The 20,746-nt window shown below is 45.1% G+C and overlaps 1 long non-coding RNA gene across 1 annotated transcript; it reads left to right on the plus strand.

Moving 5' to 3' along the window:
* Positions 1-4,135: 4,135 nt before the first annotated feature.
* On the plus strand, positions 4,136-14,631 carry LOC118497232. The gene is made up of 2 exons (XR_004899763.1): positions 4,136-4,278; positions 13,325-14,631. It is a non-coding gene; the product is annotated as an uncharacterized LOC118497232 (long non-coding RNA).
* The last annotated feature ends 6,115 nt before the right edge of the window (positions 14,632-20,746 follow it).

Here is a 20,746-nt window from a genome sequence, read left to right on the forward strand (position 1 = left end):
CACCTGGTAATGTCCTCTTTTGTTTATTGCTCTGAACTGGGTGGTTGAGTCCACACCTGGGACTTCGTGGTTTGCAACATGATAATGTTCCATGTTTCTTGATTACAGAAGAACGCTATAACCTTTTTGACTTCAACATATTTACTGTAGTAGGTTAAAGATGGCTACAAATTCTTTGCCTCTCATTTGTTAAGAGGTAGAGTCTCTTTCTTCATTCTTCCAATCCAGACTGACCTGAGACTGGCTTTGACAACAGAATGCACTGGAAGAAACACAGTGTAACTTCTAAGGGCTGTGCCTTAAGACATCAGCATCTTCCAATTTTGTCCTCCGTGGAAACAGGTGCCATGTCAGAAGTCTGGCTACCCTGGGACTTCCATAGTGTAAGGCAGCCAAAGGTACCCAAGTGGAGAGAGAGAGGCCATGTGGAGAAGCACTGAGATGCCAGACATGCGAGTAATTATTTTTTAATATAATTTTAAAATTTATGTATTGATTTTTTTAGAAAGAGAATGAGGAAGAGAGAGAAACACTGATTTTGTCTTCCCACTTACTTATGCATCATTGGTTGATTCTCCTATGTGCCCTGACTGGGAATCAAACCTGCAACCTTAGTGTATCAGGATGACGCTCTAACCAACGGAGCTACCCGCCAGGGTGCAAGTGATCTTCTCAGACCTGCTAGCTCAGCCACCGAGTAAATACAGCCAAGTGACTAACCCCAGCCAATAGCATATAGAAAAGAATAACCATCCAAATTGCTGACCCACAGAATTAAAATCAAATAAGATGGTTGTTTTAAGCCAGTAGGTTTTGGGGTAATTTACTATCTCGTTAGTTAACTGAAATGTATTCAATCAAACCTCATGGAATTAGGAAACACCACCTATCACTACCACGCATAAACAATAGGACCCAGATGGACAAAGGCTTCTTTATGTCCTTCAAATGGCAAAACCCCCACTGAGCTGGAAGCAGAGCCCGGAGAAACTCCAGAATCCCAGCTGTGGTCTATGTGGTGTCAGGCAGAGATACTGTTTTTTCTGAGAGAAACTCTTCTCTCTTACCGTCCACTTTCTGTACTCTGCCCCAGACCCCAACCCGGACTCTCTGGCCGTTATGCCTCCCTACTGTAATCCCATTTATTACCTAGGGGTGTTTTCCTTTACTTTTAAATGTCTCCAGAGAATATCATAATAGTAACATTTGTGAACAGTCTAGCTGTTTACAATAGGGGACTGGGTAAATAATTTATAGTACACCCGTATAATAAAAAGACTTACATTTATTAAAATGGATGCTATAGAAGGGTGCCAGGGGCATAGAGAGATATTCCTAGTGTATGTTTTGAAATAATAAGATGCCACTTAAAATTTGATATACAGTCATCATATATTCCTAGAACACAATGTGAGGATTTGCAACAAGTTTGAATAGGATATGGGGACCCCATGCTTTTATTTAAGTTGCCTGAAGCAAGTTCAGCAGGTCCTCAAAAAAAAGTAACGTTATTTCCTTCAATTCACTTCATTATAATGCTGTTGAGACGGCCATAGGAACTAAACTCTTATTTGTGTCAATTAGCCTATGGTAACGGTTTCATTATGTGTCCTTTTCCTTAAAGTTCACAGGACCTAATGACAATATTAGGGGATGTTTTTGCCATGTGTATCTAGCTTTTCGAACATGAAAACAACAGTAAAAGGAATGTTGAGGAGGTGGAGTAGGGATGGGATGGCAGAGAGTCTGTCAGGCCCCTGAGGGAAGAGGGACTGGGCTGAAACGATGCTGCGACTGAGACAGAAATGCCTGTGGTCTCTTGGGGCCCTGGAAGGTACTTGCCCTCGCCTGCACAGAACCTCTGTAGGCAGCCTGCAGACAACATGGCTCCTATTAGTAGCAGCTGAAATCTGGGCTCATGCAGATTCTTTAAAAAACTTTTTAAAAATTTATATTTAGAGCCCTGGCTGGCGTAGCTCAGTGGATTGCACTCGGGCTGCGAACCAAAAGTATCACAGGTTTGATTCCCAGTCAGGGCACATGCCTGGGTTGCAGGCCACGGCCCCCAGCAACTGCACATTGATGTTTCTCTCTCTCTCTTTCTCCCTCCCTTCCCTCTCTAAAAATAAATAAATAAAATCTTTTTAAAAATTTATATTTAGAGAGAGAGGAAGAGAAAGAGAACATCAATGTGTGAGAGAGAAACATGGATTGGTTGCTTCTGACACGCCCCCCAGCTGGGGGCCTGGACTGCAGCCCAGGCATGTACGCCGACCTGGAATTGAACTGGTGACCTTTTGGTCCACAGGATGATGCCCAACCCACCGAGCCACACCAGTCAGGGCATCATGCAGAGTCTTCAGCGGGATAGGAAACAGAGTCAGTTACTAAGTGAATGGCCTTGTCAGAACTTTATCATCAAGTGGTATTTGTGAAACATTCTCTTGCTTTAATGAGTCAGGAAATAGAGTTCTCTTTCCCTTTATCATTTACTGCTGTGTTTCTCAGCAACAGTGGGGCTCCCTTCCTAAAATGGACCAGGACCTTCATTTTTCTGAAGCCATATCACTAGGCAGAATTTTCCAGGGAAAAAAGTATTGATTGAGTCACAGACCACCAGGCGTCCGGTTGCTCTGTAGCACTTTTCATCTGGCTCTCCTTTCTTTCCCCTGCATCCCACCAGAAATATAATTAATAGTCACATCTGCCGACAGTGGACCTCTGTGGCCCAGCAGCTCCATCCCCCTTCTGTTGGAAACATCACCCTGCCTTTCTTCTTAGGGCACCACCTCTCCGCATTCTGTTTATGTGGTTGGGGATGGAATGACCTCATCACCTGGTTCTAGGTGGTGGGCACATGACCCTGAGTATGGGGCTGTGTTCTGTAGAATTCTACAAAGGACACACTCCATCCCAGTACCCTATTTCTCAATCTGGTGCTGCCTGGCTGGCCCGGGCAGCAGCAAAGTCCACAGATGGTTCTGTATGACACGGGCAATTTTCTAGCGTCCAATTTCCTGGCTTCTTCTGGTGCTCAGAAGCCCAGTGTGGCGCTGCGCGGGGAACGGAGGAGGAGGGTCCTGGCAGGAGCCGGGTGCTGCCTGCAAACCCTCAGAAGGCTCCTCTGTGTGTCTCCTCCCACGCGGCTCCTGCTTCCACCATCCCCACCCCACAGGGAGGTGAAAACAGCTCATTATCTATTTATTTTATGAAGTGCAGCCCTCGGTGTTCAAATTGCCTCAGGACACAGAGCACACAATTTAAAACAATTAAAAGATATAAAACAGAGAATCGGTGATGACCAGCAGTTTTTTCAAATCAGCAATAAAATGCCAGTTCGTGGAGCCCTGGCTCACCCAGTATGCTGCAGGTCACCTGGGGCTCTGTCTCCCACACGTAGCGACGATGTAGCGACCCTCCTGCAGCCTCTGTGGGAGCCGTGGGCTCACCAAGCCCCAGTGCTCCTGTCACCTTCCTTCAGACTCCCCCCTCTGAGTCTGGATGACTCAGCCCAGGCCAGCGTGGGCTCTGGGCTGGGCTGCGGGAGGCTTCAGGAGGCCTGCCGGGTTGGACGAGGGACAGGGGGGCAGGTTTGCCCTCGGTGCTGGCATGGGGGCCGGCGTAGCGGTGAGCGTGTCACTGCCTGGGCCTAGCCAGTAGTTGGTGACCAAAGAATAATATCGATAGTGACATACTAACAACAGGAGCAGAGCTTGACTGAGTCTTCTGCTCAGCGAAGAGAGGAATGTTGGCTCATTACTAAGGTACCTTCAGCTTTGAAAGATATGTGGTTTGAGTTGGAGGGGTGGAAACAAGGCCAATGCAACCACATTGCCCAGGTTGGAAGAGAACTTGGGAAAAGGAAAGCACCAGGTTGAAGTCATTCTAGCTTGATTGAGGGTCTAGCTGCACCTGGGACTCCTGCAGCGAGAAGCAGAACAGATAGGTTTGCCTAAAGCGTGAGCAGTGAGCCCACACTCGGGAGAGCTGAGCTCTGATCCTCGGCTTCCTCAGTACCTGCATAGCCTTGGGCAAGTCACTTCCCTTCTCCGGATGCTAGTGCCCACCCAGCAAAATGAAGGAAGTGGCATAGTCCCCTTCTACTACTGCGCTGCAGGTTTCTGATGTTCAAGACTCACATAATCACTGCAAGTGTTTATTGACCATGTTCCATCTTCCAGTCACCTGGAGACATCTCTCAGCAAAGGAAACACCTTCCAATCTCTCAGTATCATACAGATTTCTCTCCAGTGGCCACAGCCCAGCTATCTCTTCAGGGTAGGAGAGGGGTAAGGGGTGATGGGGGGCTGATGGGAGGTGGGGAGAAGAAGCATCTTCCACTTAATTATGCATTTATTGAGCACCTATATTCCCCACCCTCCAGGCTGGTGGTTGATATTCAGTAGCTGTTCCATTCAATCCCCATGCAACCATGTTCTGAAATTCCCTGACCAGCACTGCGCCTCCAGAGCAGCCCCTGCCTCTCTCTGGGGAGTAACAAGGTTTCCTTTCTAGTCTCACACCCACCTACTGTCTTTCATCCTGTGGAATGTCCCCCCGGCTGCACTCATTTCTCCTTACATCCTGGTTTATTCAGCTCTGTCCTCCTCTGTTCTGCAGGGTATCTGTCACAGGAGGTTGTCACAGCCCAATTAGAACTCACTTTATCTTTCCCTTCGCCCTTTTCACTGAGCAAACATGTGCATTTGGCATTTCAGCCGTGGAAACTCTCCAGCCCCCTTGCTCTCTCTGAGAATGGAAACCTCAGTGGCTTTGTAGAAAAATTTCACGTTCTCTGAAACCTAAACTCAACAGCTATTTGGTGAATACTCATGATAGGCTTCGTTTTGTCACACCCTCAAGAGGCTTATAACGTGGTTGGTGAAATGAAACAGGCACATGTAGAACGATCGGAAAACAGCAAAGCACAGTAATGCTGTCAGTATGATCATTAGGTGCCAAAGTGGGTGGTACTGTAACACTCCTAGCAGGTGCCGACATGCCCAAGCACTTATGCACGTTTTGTTTAAACCTCATACCAAGCCTATGAGTTAGGTATTATTGTCCCCATTTTACACATCAGAAGACTGAGTCACAGAGAACTTAATTGCATATAGTCTCGTGGATGTTAAAACAACCCAGCTCTTTCAAACTGCCAAGTATGTGCACTTAAAACCCTAACTCTGTGCCCCACCACTGCTCCCTAAGCTCCGTGAAGGTGGGGTCTAGGCGTTTTGCTTATGGCTGTTTTCCAGGGCCATTTTCCCAATGCTTACCATAATAAATGCTCAGTTAAGAAGTATATACACACATACATACATATTGCATGCTGCACCTGTTATGAATAGAAAAGACAGAATGCTCTGTTTTCTAGAGTCAGAGGTGGGAGGAAACATTGAGGGGTTTGGATTGTAGAAATCAAGTCTGGCCGCTCCAGCGGCCTGGAGGATGAACGTGATGATAAGGGAGTGGGGGAATAGAAAACTAGAGAAGGCAAAAACAGAACAAAAAACCAAAAACACAACAATCACAAAACACACACACACACACACACACACACACACACACAAAACAGTGACCCCCTTTGGGAGGCCTTCGATCCAACTCTTGGCCCTGCCCTGTTCCCCCGGTGCTCGCGGCTCCCTCCGTTCGGTGGTGGCCAGTTGGCCTGGTTTGTGCTGCTTATGGGGGAGCCTCTCACAAAACTGTGGGCCTCGGGAGGGCAGTGCTGGCTTTCCTGTACTCCGTCTCCCCCTATGAGTTGGTCCCACAGAGCAAATGTTTGTTGAAGTGAATTGAAATTAGAAAGTATCTCATCTCACTCAGCCTATTTTTTTAGCTCCCCCCCCCCCCGCCCCGTTTCTTATGTGATGCTTTTTGGGAAGTAGCAATGATACATGAAGAAAGAACCGTAGAGAAACCCCTTGGTAGTTATACAGGAAAATGAATGTGGTGCCATTTTTTTAAAGCCCTGGGTCGAATCTGTCCCAGATTGAATTTCCGTTCTTGGAAGGAAAGAGGGAAACAGATGAAGCTGCATCTACCCATCTAGTCAGGCTGGAGGGCCTGATTCAAAGAGGATTGAGGGGGAAATGTTCAACTTTATTGGTTTGTTCTGCTGGGCCTTTCTCTCCAGGACGCTGTTTAGTGCGCCGATCAAAGTGGGAAATGAAGAACAGGTGAGCAATCAGCTGTGAAAAACTTTAATGGACCCAGCACCCCTTTGGGAATGAGGCGAGGCTCTTGCTGGCTCTCAGGACCAACTCTCTTCCAGTTCAGTGGGCTTTGTTTTTGTAATGGGAATTTAACTCCCTCGGTGGCCCCGGATGCGGGACTATTACAGCCTTTAGCGGCAGTGGGGCTGCAGCATCTTTAGAGAGCACCAAGGCCATTGTCCTGGAAGGGAGCCCTGGCTCACTGTGGGCCTTTGCAAATCTTAAACTTCTAGGTGGCCAGGGGGAGAGCAGATCATGTGACCTTGTAAACAGAGTGATGCTGTGATTCTCTGGGGCTTCCAAGTAATGGAGCTGGGATGTTCTTGGAGTGGAGGGAACCGGATCCTGACCTGGGGGTGGGGCTTGGGGCCAGCACAGTATCTCTGTGGGAGCAGCAGGGTGGGCAGGATTCTTCTAAGCCTTTAAGCTCTCTGGAGTGTGCCCTAAGGAAGGAGGCCTCGGATTTGGGCTGGGAGGTTGGGAAAGGGTGTCTACTCAACAGTAATGAAGAGGAGGAGCACGAGTAAGAGCAGACATTCTGTGTTTACTATGCTCCAGCCCCTGGGCTGAGTGCCTTATTTATTAAAGTGTGAGAGCGATGCCTTCACGCCCTCACACTCACAAAATGTATTCTTTGCCAATTAGCTTTTTTCTCTCTCCTGCCCTCTCAGGGTTTTCCTGGCTGCTGAGCTTTTGAAGGTGTAGAGCCAGGGGGAATGGGTTATAGAGGGGAAGGATCAGAGAGGTGGGGTGGGGTGGGGGGCAGGGAAAGATTCTTCCTGCTGGTGCAGCTCCGAAGCTCTCCTTTGTTGTGGAGAATGCTGGTAGTGGGCAAAGTGTACATGAAAATTTAAAAATCAAGCAAGAGAAACTTACTGAGTGAGCCAAGCAAACCTACATAACAAATATGGGATGGAGAGAAATGAAAGCGGAAAAAAGAAATCTGTGGGTTGGGTGTTAGGTAGGATTTCCAGATAAAATACAGGACACCAGTTGCATTTCAAATTCAGATAAACAACAAATATGTCACAAATATTACATGGGAAATATTTATACTAAAAAAAAAGATTTGTCATGTTTCAAAAGTCAGATGTAACTGGGCACTCTCTCTGTTGTCTGTTTTGCTAAATCTGGCTCGCCTAGTGTTGGGGAGAGTTTTGTGAGATTTCTGGACTTGAGATTCTGGAGCAGTGGGTGAGTAGGGGAAGAATTGGGCAGAAGAGGAAAAGGTATTTTAAGAAATGTTGTGATTTATCAATTGGATCCCCTTTAATGTTCTTCGAGCGATGCTAGTGAGATTAGAAAACTTTACAAATTACATTGGGTCTTAGAACTGTCTTCAGATGTAGCTCCATACTGAGACTGGGTGGTCAGAGATCCTGGCTTAAGTCTGGGGTACCTGCATATCAGTCATTAATCCTTACCATTCTGCAAGGTGGGTAGCATTGTGCTTGTTTTAGAGATGAGGAATTTAAGCCTCAGAGAGGTTAAACAACTTGCTCAGGGTCACGCAGTAGGTGGTGGAGCTGGATTCCAAGCCTAAATTCATTTGATCTACTGTGCTTGAAACCTGAAGCCTAAATAACACATGGTCAAATAGAGTCTTCCCAACTAAATGCTACTGGGATTTATTTGTAAAAAAATGCGCGAAGAAAACATGCTAAATGTATGTAGCATAGACCCATGGATTTTAACCTTCCTTGTTTAGTTGAAGGTGAGGGTCACACAGGTGTTTCCTGGTAGAGCCATGACCAGAAGCTGGACCCACAGAGGGGCGACAGGGGTTGAGCACTCCAGGGACATTTGTAAAGAAGCAAAGCAAATCAAGTCGACTGCCCCTTTCTTGTCGGCCTCCGCCTCCTCAAATTCACCCCACCTCTCCCCTCCCACCACCCTCCCTCTCCATGTGTGGAGCTGTGTTCCATTTCTATGTGTTCCTGCTCTGAGCCGGCTGTCATAATCCCTGCAAGGTGTTAGCTGATAAGAGTCTGTGGGAGGATCACAGAATGTTAGCCCAGCAGAGGATATTAAAGGCTGTAGAAGTCTGAATTCAGGTGTGTGCCAAGACAGATACTGCAGGAGATGTCAGAAGGCCTGGCCACGAGGCAGTCTTGCAAGGTGGCATTTACCTTGGGGCATTCACTATGGAAAAATATCTTGGTCTGTTCCCAGCCTTGCTAATCCAGACCCTCTGTCTTCTGATGCCCCAAGTTTGACCAGATACAGTAATGGTGATTCATAGCCACAAAGCTCAAAGAAAGAAGCACAAACAATAAAAGCTAATAAAGTAATGTACAGTAAGACATGAACCTGCTAAGTTGACTTTTACCTGACCAGTGCCTTCTCTCATGGGGTGAGAAGATACATGGAGAATTAGGTAGCAACTGGTCGTCCAGGGCTCCTGGCAGCAGTGCAAGGAAGGTTAGGTAGAGGAGACCAGAGTTTAATGGTATTGAATGCTAAGGTCTGGGGCTGCCCCCTCCACAATGGTAAGGCACATGCACCCATCAAACTAGGCGTACTCTCTTTTGGACAATGTTAGGATATGGCAGGTATCAGACTAGGTCCAGGAAGGAAATAACACATTCAAAAGGGAATAGCAATTACAGAGAGTTTAAAGAAGGGATTCTTTTCAATGTATTTCAAAACCAACAAGGGATAATGGATCACTCCCCAGCTTGTCCCAATCTAGCAACCCTGCAAGTTAATTACCATCTCCAGAGCAAAAAGAGGAAGCAGTTACCAGAATCTGGAGAGAGCTGTAGCTGTGGCTCTGAGGAAGGGCATTTCCACAGGATCTGTGGCCTTTGGTAGAGGTTGCAGCCATTGTCAAAACGTTCTGGCCGGGAGGGGACCAGGGGAAGAAGTACTCTGGCCTCTCTCTCCCACTGTCCTCTGACCCTGCTTGTGCTTCTTGGTTTGGCTGAGCACAGCTGAAGGCCAGGAGGCCTCATGCTGTTGGTAGAGGCCAGCCTCTCAGATCGCAGAGCAAGGCAGAAAAGATGGAGAGAGGTTGTAGACAGGCAGAGATCCCTGGCACATGGGCCTGCAAGCATTATGTCCCCTCTCTCCCATGCTTCCTTGCCAGGCCACCCTGCTACTGCTTGAAACATTCAGGAATAGTTCCTGGGACCTGTTTACGCAGGCCTCTCCCTGCTGTGAGAGCCATATTCTCTCTTTAAGTTGACGCCAAACATCTTTGCTCTGATCAGTTAGGTGATGAATTCATTAATGTATCCTTATGATCTTCCTTGTTTCCTCACGGTTTTGAGGGCCAGAGTGTGGGCACCTCACAGGAGCCTATGTAAGTGAACCTAATTCAGCCTCATTGGATAGAAGAGTTAAGGGCAGAGGGAACTCGAGAGCAGGCCAGGGATCTCCCAAATACTCTTGATATCATATTTACCAGGAGTATGTGCATTTTTGAAAGACCTCTTAAACATATGAATTTTAAGACCCAAAGGAATGTCTCTCAAACAGCGAAGTTTCAATTTAGTAGTGGGAGGTGTGACAGGCTGGTTAATAGACTCCTCCCCACCCCCCAAAGATGTGCTCGTCCCAGTCCCCAGAACCTATTGAATATGTTGCCTTATATGAAAAAGGGATTTTGCAGATGTGATTAAATGAAGGATCTCCAGATGTGGGGATTATCCTGGATTATCTGGGTAGGATCAGTGGAACTACCAGGGTTCTTATGAGAGGCAGGCAGGAGGGTCAGAAGCTGACAGAGATGTGATGACAGAAGCAGAGGTTGGACTGATGCCCTTGAGGATGAAGGAGAAGGGGCCAAGAACCAAGAAGTACAGGAGGCCCCTAGAAGCTAGAAAATGCAACGGTTTTCACCGAGAGCCTCCAGAAGGAACACAGCCTTTGGTTTTGAGCCTGTAAGACACATTTCAGACTTCTGGCCTTCAGTACTGTAAAGGAATAAACGTGTGTTGTTTTAAGCAGCTAAACGTGCAGTAATTTGTAACAGAAGTCATAGAAAACTAACACAGAGGATATTTTGGGGGAAGAGGCTCCTTTCCAACATCCTAGGATCACGAGTTGCCTGAAAAGTTCTTAGGATTGCTTTTCTCCCTCCAGCCAATTTTGGGTCTCTGCACAGACACCAATGACCTGGAAATCCTGAACGTAAAGACAAATGAGGTCCCATGACATACGCAACTGATGCTGCAGTGGGGTTCCGCCCTGACAAGCACGTCCCCAGACCTTGTGCTTCACTGCTCGGCAGGCCTGGTGTGGCTGGGGCCTCTTCCTTCCCGAGTCGAGAGCCCTGGATTCCCAGGAAGGGCAGCGACAGAGGCAGGCAGAGGTGGCAGGGAGGCCTCTCCAGGCAGGGGTGATGGGCGAAAAAAAATTAAGAAGTGACACAAAGGACACCTTTCCTCTTGGCACTCTATTACAAAAGTAGCCCAAGGAAGGGGCTTTGAATCTGCTTTGAACTGGAATACTTGGGGGAAAATAATTCATGACTTGAACTTCAAGTCATTGAGCAGATTTCCTTAGTTCCCTCCTCCACCCCTGCGGCGACCCCCACAGGCTCTCAGGAAGAGGTCCTTCTCTGCAAAGCTGTTTTCTTTCTTCTTCGATGAAGTCTCACACACTAAATGGAAATGAAGAGGACGTTGCTTAAACCATGCCTGTAGAATGAAATGGAATATGAAAAGGCTCAAATCCATTTTGGAGACAGCCCTTTCTGTCAGAAATCAATACAGCCTTTGCATTCTATAATGCGCCAGTTCATAAAGTGAAAATGGCTCGAACTCTCCGTTTAACATTTTCAAAGCTGATATTAAATTTTGAGATTTTATATCTGCTGTTGCCTATTTAGGGCCAAGTTATAAATCTGAACTCTTTCTCCAGCTTACGAATCTGACAGTGCTCAATAAAAACTTTTATAATCAAGTCCAATAAAGAATCACACATCTCCATCTGTGATTTTTAGCTTACAATGATCTCAATAAATAACATTTCCTGCCTTGATGTTTGTCAATATTTGTCATTTTTAAAAAGGAAGAAAATAGAAATACTATATAAGCTCTTATCTGTTGGATGGAAATCACTGTTAAGAAAAGATTCATTGAATAAGATACCTTCTTAGTGGCATTTATAAAGAATGACCAGGAAAAGTCAGACTATGGAATCTTTAGTGACAACCATGGTCTCCTCCTGATGGCATTCACAAGGACACAGAAGAGAGGCCATCATCCAGAAGTCTTAAAAAAGACACCTCTTGGCTCATCCCCATTGATCCAGTCTGGAAATGGGCAGTCATGCACCCATCCTTCTGAAATGCCCTTTAGCTAGAAGTAAAAGTGCCAGTTTCACCTGTAAGTCCTTTCTTCAGAATTAGAAACTTAAAAGAAAATTAATGAGAGATCTTTATTCAAGCAAGTTGGACTCTGAGTTCTCTGTATTTTCCTACCTGTAAGAAGAAACTAGAAACATATTATATGTACACACACATATGTATATACACACATGAATATATACACCGATGCACACATACATAGGTACCATGTAGCATATACTAAACTTATGAAGATAAGAGTGGGGAATAGTATACAACAAATTCAGGACAGTGGTCACCTCTGAGGAGGAGAAAGGGGTATGACAAGGAGGACACGCAAGAAGCTTCAGGTGAATTTATAATGTCTTTTCAAACTGGGTAGTTCACTAATGTTCATTGTATTGTTGTCTATGCCTTTTTTATTTGCACATCTTCCCTATTTTGTAATTAAAACAAATTTTAAAGAAAGATTTAGGGTTGTGTGATGGTCAATTTTATGTGCCAGCTCGGCTGGCCTAAAGGATACCCAGAGAGCTAGTAAGGTGTTACTTCAGGGTGTGTCTGTGAGGCTGTTTCTGGAAGAGATTAGCGTTTGGTTCAGTAGACTAAGTGAAGAGTCTCCCCTCACCACTGTGGGAAGGCATCATCCAGTCCACTAGGTACTTAAATGAAACAAAAAGGTCTAAGAAGGATGAATTCTCTTTCTCTTCATGAGCTGGGAGCTCTTGGTTTAGGGCCTTGGGACTCTGCACTCACACCAGTGGCTCCCTGGTTCTCGGCCTATGGACTCAGGCAGAATTATGTCACCTGCTTTCCTGGTGCTCCAGCTTATAAATAGCTGCTTGTTGGACTTTTTGGCCTCTATAACCTGTGTGCCAATTCCTATAATAAATCTTACCTATCTATCATCTATCTATCTATTTATCTATCTATCATCTATCCCATTGTTTTTGTTTCTCTGACTATTACAGTTGGGTCACCAGACAAATGAAAAAAGAAAAAATGAGGGAAGTGTCCAAACCCCATTGACATTCAGCATGACCTTTCCACCCTGCTCAAGGTTGTTCTCCTGACTGTGCGGTGAAATGGGGACTAAGGACATGTTAGTGACAGGGGATAGCAGAAGGCAAAACGGTGGGCTGGCTAAGAAATTTTGTAAGTTGTCAGTTAAATACCCATTATTAAATATTACATTATATAAGCTTATAATTAAATAAATTATATTATAACTTATCACATCTTAAATACTTTACACATTTTACTATTATCTATGCTCTTGAAATTCTTTATATTTATTGCATCTGGATGGTAGAAAAGCTATATCATGCACATCCCTTCACAACTCTGCATTTAGTGACATCATGTTCACAGCTAGAAATTGCCTGGTGGGCGTATTACACCTTGAAAACTGGCAGACTCTCTTCTTTGAAAGCCTGTTGTTAAACATTCACCAACATACCACTGGGCAGACCCCCAACTTCCTCAACAGCTTCTGTGCTCTAACTTCATTCTGAGCATTCTGAATTCTCAATCACCAAGAAAAATTTATTATCCATTTCTCTGCTAGGTTTGGATGACTTCTACAAAACCAACTGAGCAGATTTTTGAGATATTAAGCAACTGGGGAGAACTTTTCAGGAGAGAGGTGGTTTGTACATCCCCTGCCCAGACCCCAAAGTGTCAATTGTCAATATCCCTCATTGTCCCCTGTCAAGGGTGCATTTGTCTGTTGGGCTAGTCCAATCCTGGATGTCACATTGTCACGCTAGAGGCCTCTCCTTGGCTATCCCTGGTCCAATTCTCTTTCCTTTTTCAGTCCTGACTTGTCTTCAGCTGGCTACTCCCTGGAGGTCTGAGGCCTTGACTTATATTTTACGAAGAACTTTCACTGCAGTGGGAAGCTGACCTGCAGAAACTCTGGGATGAGTGGGCTTGAACATATACCACTGGCCAAATTCCCTGCTGCATTGAAAGGGTGCCCTTCGTTTGGTCCCCTCTGGGCACCCAGCATTTAGCTAGGGGCAAGCAGAAGCTGGTTTAAGATTTATTGCCCTGCCCCAATCCCCAGTAATGCCTATGCCTGGGCCCCCTGCAGCCCCCTGAGCACCAGTTAAAGTTAAAGAACAAGAACAGTTCTAAAGGGGTTGCCGGGAGGGTGGAGAGATGCTGCTAAGAACAGTCAAACAGAAGTTGTCTCAGAGTGGATCCTGATTTTTTTTCTTTCTTGGTTCCTTTCCAAGCCATTTAAAAAATAAACTCCATGAAAGATGGAAACAACCTAAATATCCAGTAATAAAGTATATTTCTCTTAAGAAGGAAAATTATGGGTCAATGAAAAATTCCTTCCTTTTGAATATCATTTCATGTCCACGTAATAGTCGTTAGAAACATAACATTAAAAAGAAATGCACAAAACTGTAAATGGTTATGGTATGTTGTAGGCATCATGTGGCACATGAAAAATCTACCTGTTATTTAACACTGTATTTAAAAAGAAAAACGGGACTGTTTTAGGCAGAACTAGCTGTTCCACTTGTGGTTTAGAATAAAATTTCCAGTGACAGTAAACAGATTCAAAAAGTGCTGTAACTCAAAACAATGTAGAAGGAAGAGAAGGTGACGCGCTCCAGGAACTGACGGAGACAATAATGTGAAAGAGACACGAGGAGAGTTTGAATGCATTATGTCATGAAATGTGAAAGTGGAAACAAGTCTTATTTCTACCTTAGTATGTTATTTTATACAGCATGTGATTTAAAGATGTGTGTGCAATGAAAGTAATGTATGGTTTAAGTTAAAAATCATGTTTTCGAAGACCAGTGATGTGGGGAAAAGGTCATGGCAGTGATAAATCAGTATAAGATGTTTGGTCCGCAAAAACTGCTGAACTGTAAATATATATACACATATGAAGGAGATGAAGGGAATAAAATGTATGTCAGTCTGGAAGGAAAGTCACCCAAAAGAATGAATCATTTGATTTGTGTGTTAAGATTACAGGTGACTTTTATTTTCTTCTTTATGTATTTTTATAGTTTCTAAAGTTTACACAGTGAATATTCATGACTTTTCTAACAAAAAAGAACCTTATTTTAAAAAAATACAATAAACTATCTGCCAGTAGTCCCTGTTTCCTCTGTGTCCCCTTGTGGATCCCCCTGAGTATTTCAGTATGGAGTAGAAATGGAAAAACACCCTGACTTTTTATTAAGCATGAATCGCATTCCCAGGACTGCACAGAGCACTCTGCATGGATTATTTAGGTAACTGCCACCCCAGTCCCATGAAGTTGTTACGAATACCCTGCTTTTGTAGGTGAGGAAACCAAGGCTCAGAGTGGTTTAGTTCTTTGCCTAAGTCACACAGCTAGTGATGGGGAATGCTGACATTTGAACCCAGGCAGACTGACTCCACAGGGTCCCACTCTCAGCCCTGGCTCTTTGCTGTGCTGCCTGCCAGGACTCCAGCACCTGTCTGGCAGGATTGCTGAAGCTGTAACAGGCCAGTCCCTGGGAAAATTCCTAGCCAAGTGTCCTGACCAGTTCTGTTCAACCTCATACTTCAAGGAGCTGGAAATTTTAATTGAGTGAAACAAGTTTCTCCTCTGGGACAGCACTGTTTGCATGAAGAAAGGGATGAGATGAGCTTGTTGGAAAACATCTTTTCACCTACATCTTCAGGCAGAAAGATTCCTAAAGGAATGGGACAATCGGGTGTGCTGGCTTTAAACACAGTCTGTGAGGAGGTGTATGGGGATACATAAGTGGCAAGGAAGAGACCAAGATTATCAGGACTGACCAGACCTGGGATGGAGCACCAAGTGAGGATGCTTTAGGTAGTCAGGGGCAGCAGAGTCAGGGAAGCAAAAGGAAGCTGGGAGAGGGGCCAAAGACCAACTTTGTCCAGCAAAGGAAGAGTGATTAGCAGTCACTGAGCATGTACTGTGTGCTGGGTATTCACGTTTGCTCTTTCATTTCATCCTCCCAACAACCCTATTTGATGGGTGTCAGTGTCTCCGCTCCACAGTCAGAGAAGGGGAGGCACAGACAGAGGGACCTGTCCAAGGTCACACAGCTATTGAGGAGTAAAGCCAAGATGCAAATTCTGTCTTCCTGGCTCTAGAGTGTTTCCCAGTGGTATCAGTCAGTGTTCCAGCAGGAAATGCTCAAATGGAGTAACTGGGAAGCATGTAACAAAGCAGCTGGTTACAATACTGTGGGCAGGGGATGGGGTGTAGGATATATATATAGCAAAACATAGCAAAATATAGCTCCTTGGCATATTGAATATCTTAAGCTGAAAGAGTCTGAGAAAATAGCAGAACTAGAAGAGGCATGCTGACCTCCCTCCTTCCCCTCCCCCTTCACCCTGTAGCAGATCATAAAACTCCCATGTGACAGGTATCCTCACTGTACCAGAAGGAAGACATTCTTATCACTAGAGATGAAGAAGATGGGAAATTTGTACAGATGTACAAACAACCTTGTGCAAGAGGGTGAAGCAGTTACCGGGACCTGGAAGTAGTTGGGCCACCTTACTGGAGCAACATGTCATCTTTGATAGAGGTACAGACAAACTGTGGCCCTGTTGGTGTCCTAATGGTGACTCTTGTTGGCTTAACCTAATTGGGAAGCCAGAGGGTAAGGGGACCTGACGTGGCTGTCCACGGAGGCCAGCCGCTCAGAGACTGGAACAGGGCAGCAGAGGGTGAAGAGTGGATCCGGAGGGGCAGGAGCAGTGAAAAATATCTTGTACCTTTCCAGGCAGCAGCAGCCTGCCAAGTTAATATTATATCCTCAAAAGCCTCCCGCTGTGTGTATTAAAGGACACTATTAAGTGAATGAAAAGACAACCCCCAAATAGGAGAAAATATTTGCAGATCATATATTTAATAAGGAACCAATATCCAGAATATAAAGAACTATAATTCAATGGCAGAATACAGTACAGTTAAAAAATGGACAAAAGATAGATATTTCTCCAAATGAAAATCATAATATGATACCGCTTCACACTCATTAGGATGCCTATTATCAAAAAGTGGAAAATACGTGTTGGCGAACATACAGAGAAATTGGAACCCTTGGGCTTTGCAGGTGGGAATGTACACTCTTGCTGCCACTGTGAAAAATGGTTTGGTGATTCCTCAAAATGTTAAACATAGAATTACCATATGAGTCCACAATTCTACTCCAAAGTATATACCCAAAGAATTGAAATCAGGGGCTCAAAAATATACTTGTACGCCAACCTGCATAGCGGCATTATTCGCAATAGCCCAAGATGGAACAACCCAGCTGTCCATCAACAGATGAATGAATAAACTGAATGTGATATATACCTATGATGGAATATTATTCATCCATAAAAAGGAATGGAGTCTGACACATGCTACAACATGTATGCTAAGTGAAAACATAATGGTAAGTGAAATAAGCCAGACACAAAAGGACAAATATTACGTGATTCTACTTACATGAGATAACAGATAAGTTTGTAGAGACATAGACTAGAGGTTAGTCAAAGGCTGAGGGGTGGGGAGTGGGAAACTATTATTTAATGGGTACAGAATTTCAGTTTGGGGTAGCAGTAACGTTGCTGGAAAAGGTTCTGGAAATGGACAGCAGTAATGTTACATAACAGTATGGTTGTACTTAATGCCACTGAATTGGTTACAATGGCAAAATTTTATGTGTGTATATTTTGCCTCCTCCCCTCTTCCCCAACACAATAACCTTTTCACTGCCCAAATCAGGACCCACTCTAACAAGATGCAGATTACCAGGCCTTAGGTTTTCTCTATGGGGTTTATTCACATTCTGAACTACTTAGTGCATCATTTTCTACTTTTAAAAAAATTATCAAAGAAACAAAATTCTCTAGCCTGACTCAGAATTTTTCACTGGGGATCTCTCTAAGTCTGGTGACTGCAATTTTGTGGATTGGCATCCATAACTAAGATGAGTCTTATTTTTTATTCCTTTTCTTGGTAACGAGACCTCCCACCCGACCCCAGTGGCTGCTGGCAGTCTGCTGCCCCTGCTGTTGGTTGGGGATGGGGGTAGATAAATGGGTCTGAGTGCCTGCCTGAGGACAATTCAGGGTCTCAAGAGGTTCCCAAAGAAACTGCGGCTCTTAGGTTATTCATCTGATGAGGCTGGTGAGAGAAGGAAAAAAATTTCTGGTGAGGTTCTGGCCTGAATCCTGCAAGGAGAATGGATTTTCATAGCTCCCAGGGCATGGCCAAGGGGATGAAAGGAGGTCATTACAGACCAAGGTGGTGATTCCGTGGACTCCCCCAACCCCCACTGTGAGGATAGGGATGGGGCAGGGCCAGACAGTACCCTCCCTCCCAGACCCTGTAGGCTGAGTAGGCTTCCTGGGCATGCAGTCTGGGCAGTTGCAGAGGGCCCTGAGCCCGAAGGGGCCCATGCTCGGTTTAGTGCTCTGCTGTTGCCATCTTAAAATTCTTAATAATTTTTCCAAACAAAGCGCCTTGCATTTTTATTTCACACTGGGACCCACAGATTTTTGTGGGTGGTCCTACCTGTAGGGTATCAGAAGGAAGAAATTGTACCTGAATTCACTGGGCTAACGAGCCAGGTGGGAAGGGAGAGGGACCTCCAGGTTGCAGGTCTGGTGGCAGAGAGCAAAGCAGAGCAACTGCCCTGGAGACAGGGAATGACAGTGTGGGGGGAGAGGAAATGTCCCTCGACCCTTCATGGTTCTTTTGGTTGGTCTAATTATGAAATTGACACGAGACAGATTAATAAGAAAAAATAACCACATTTATTCACATGTATTCATGCCTGTACATGAGAGAGTCAGAACCACACATGTGTGAGAGGTTCATGGACAAAAAGGGAGAATGAGGTACACACGACATTCGAGCTAAGTACGGGGTAGGTGAGGCACGCTGGGGCTTCCGGGGGCCAGCGCAGGATGACGTGAAGAGCAGATGTTCAGTAATCAGTAGTCTGCCCTGCCCTATACATAGGTCAAAAAATGTATTTCTGGAGATAATCTTACCGTGGGCAAGGTTCCTGATATAAGTAAGTTCTTTAAGGGAGAGGTCCAAGTTTCTTGTGAACCTGCAGGGTTTTGGTTGCCTTTGGCTCAAAATAATCCACATACCACAAAGGCGCATACTGGGCTGCCTGGTTTTGAACTCTTATACTAGCTTCTCCATCAACCCCTTTTTTGAGAAAGCTCTCCAGGTAAACCCCAGACTTGGGGTCAGGGAAGGATGGGGTGGTGAGTGACCTCCACTATCTGCCTTTCCATGCCTACTTTGTTTTCTATTCTGCCTGGTCCTTGGTTTCAGTCCAGGCCTGGATCAGTGCCTGTTATTCACTATTATTAGAGTTTTTATAACCGGTATTTCTACTTGTCCTTTAAATTCCTTGTTTCATATTGCTTCTGTCTTACCTCTTTAATGCTACTTGAGGCTTGTTTTAGAGTTTTGGTCCGTTTGTTCTTGTTCTAACCCTTCTGTTTCAGATCACTGGAGATCACACGGGTGGCTGGTGTGCCTCGCTGTTTCTCTTCTGAAGGAGTGACAGTTCGAGCTCGGGAGTGCGTGCCCCCGGGAGCACCGGCTGCTGTGTCTCGCATTGTGTGCAGGGAAGACCTCGCACAGTACAGCGCACTGTGTAAGGGCCCGAGGCCAGGCCCTTATCTGAGCCATCTCTCCAGAGGTTTTTTCATGCCTTGTTGCTATTTTATTTTTGTTGTTGGTTCCTGGAGTCCCTGTTTCCCTCTGTAGTTTCTCCAGCCTGGATTTGGGAAAGGGAGCCAGCAACTCTGCTGGCCCGCCAACTTGGCAGACACTGGAAGTCTCTCTCTGGCTCGCTTCTGCTTCCTGCGCTACACATTCACGCTACATTCTCCCTCGCTGGTAGGTGGGCAAAACCCATTTCAATGTAAGTTGCTAGGTAAGGATATTTCTCTATACCGATCAGTCTATCTCAGTTCATTTACAAAGGGCTAATTTAAAAAAACACCGAAAACTAACTAACTAAATAAATAAACAAAGGGCCAATCAATCAACTGCCACTGCCATCTAATTACAATCCTGATGATAGTGGAGGCTTACAAAGGTATGTGTGAGAAGAGTGTGATCTTTTCTGAATTCTGATTGGCTGAATATCTTGCAGTCTGATTGGCCAAAATGCCAGGCAATGATGCAGGAAAATGTTCTTACTTTTTGGAGAACGTATTTAGGGGCAAAAAAAAATCATGTTTATAATTTACTTTATAATGCTTCAGGATCAAAAAAAGTTTAAAAGTAAGAACTTTTACGTTGCATGAATCATTCTTGTAGGGAAGTAGTGTTTCTATTTTATATTGCCTTATGTTGTACATAAACACATTATTTGCTCTACAAAAATACTATAGCCTGAATGTTTCTGTCTCTCCCCTCCTCCATACATATGTTGAGATCCTAACACCCCAAAGTTAAGGTTTTGGGAGGTGGGGCCTTCAGGAGATGGTTAGGTCATAGGGTAGAGCCCTTGTGAATAGGATTAGTGCCTTACAAAGGAGGCTCCAGAGAGAGTCCCGACTCCGCCCACCACGTGCAGACACAGCCAGAAGGCACCAGCTGTGAACCAGATAGTGGGCCTTCCCCAGAAGGTGACCATGTTGGCCCCCAACCTTGGATTTCCAGCTTCCAGAACCGTGCGAAATAAGTTTCCACTGTTGAAGCCACCTATTCTGTGCTGCTTCATTATAGCTGCCAGAGTAGGCCAAGACAGTAAATGTTTGACAATACCTAATTTGATGAATTCTGCAGAAGTGATGCTCATTTGACAAATGAGGCAACTGAGGTCCCCTGGGCTGTGACTTGCCTGGGGCCACATGTAAGGCAAGATCTAAGTTCTGTTGGGCACAGGTCCAGGGCATTTTCCACCCCGACCCATTGCTCTCCATCACGCATGAGGAGCCCAGGCTGACCTGCCCAGTTCAGCCGTTTCACCCTCAGAGCCACAGTGTCTCGGGTTCATGCCCTGTGATGTTAATACAACTTACGCTGCAAAAGCTGGTTCAGATGTTTCAAGTCAAACACCTCACAAAGTGGTTGTCATTGATGTGGTATCCATAACCCAGGATGGTGAGTGGCTGTTCTTTTGTTTATCCTTTCTAGTCTGCTAACTATGTGATTTTACATATGCCCGCTTAGATGTATAAGTAACATAGGTTTATTCAAGGACATTTTGAAAAGACAGGTGAGGCAAAA

The sequence above is a fragment of the Phyllostomus discolor genome, chromosome 1 (genome assembly GCF_004126475.2).
Source record: "Phyllostomus discolor isolate MPI-MPIP mPhyDis1 chromosome 1, mPhyDis1.pri.v3, whole genome shotgun sequence".
Lineage (NCBI taxonomy): Eukaryota > Metazoa > Chordata > Mammalia > Chiroptera > Phyllostomidae > Phyllostomus > Phyllostomus discolor.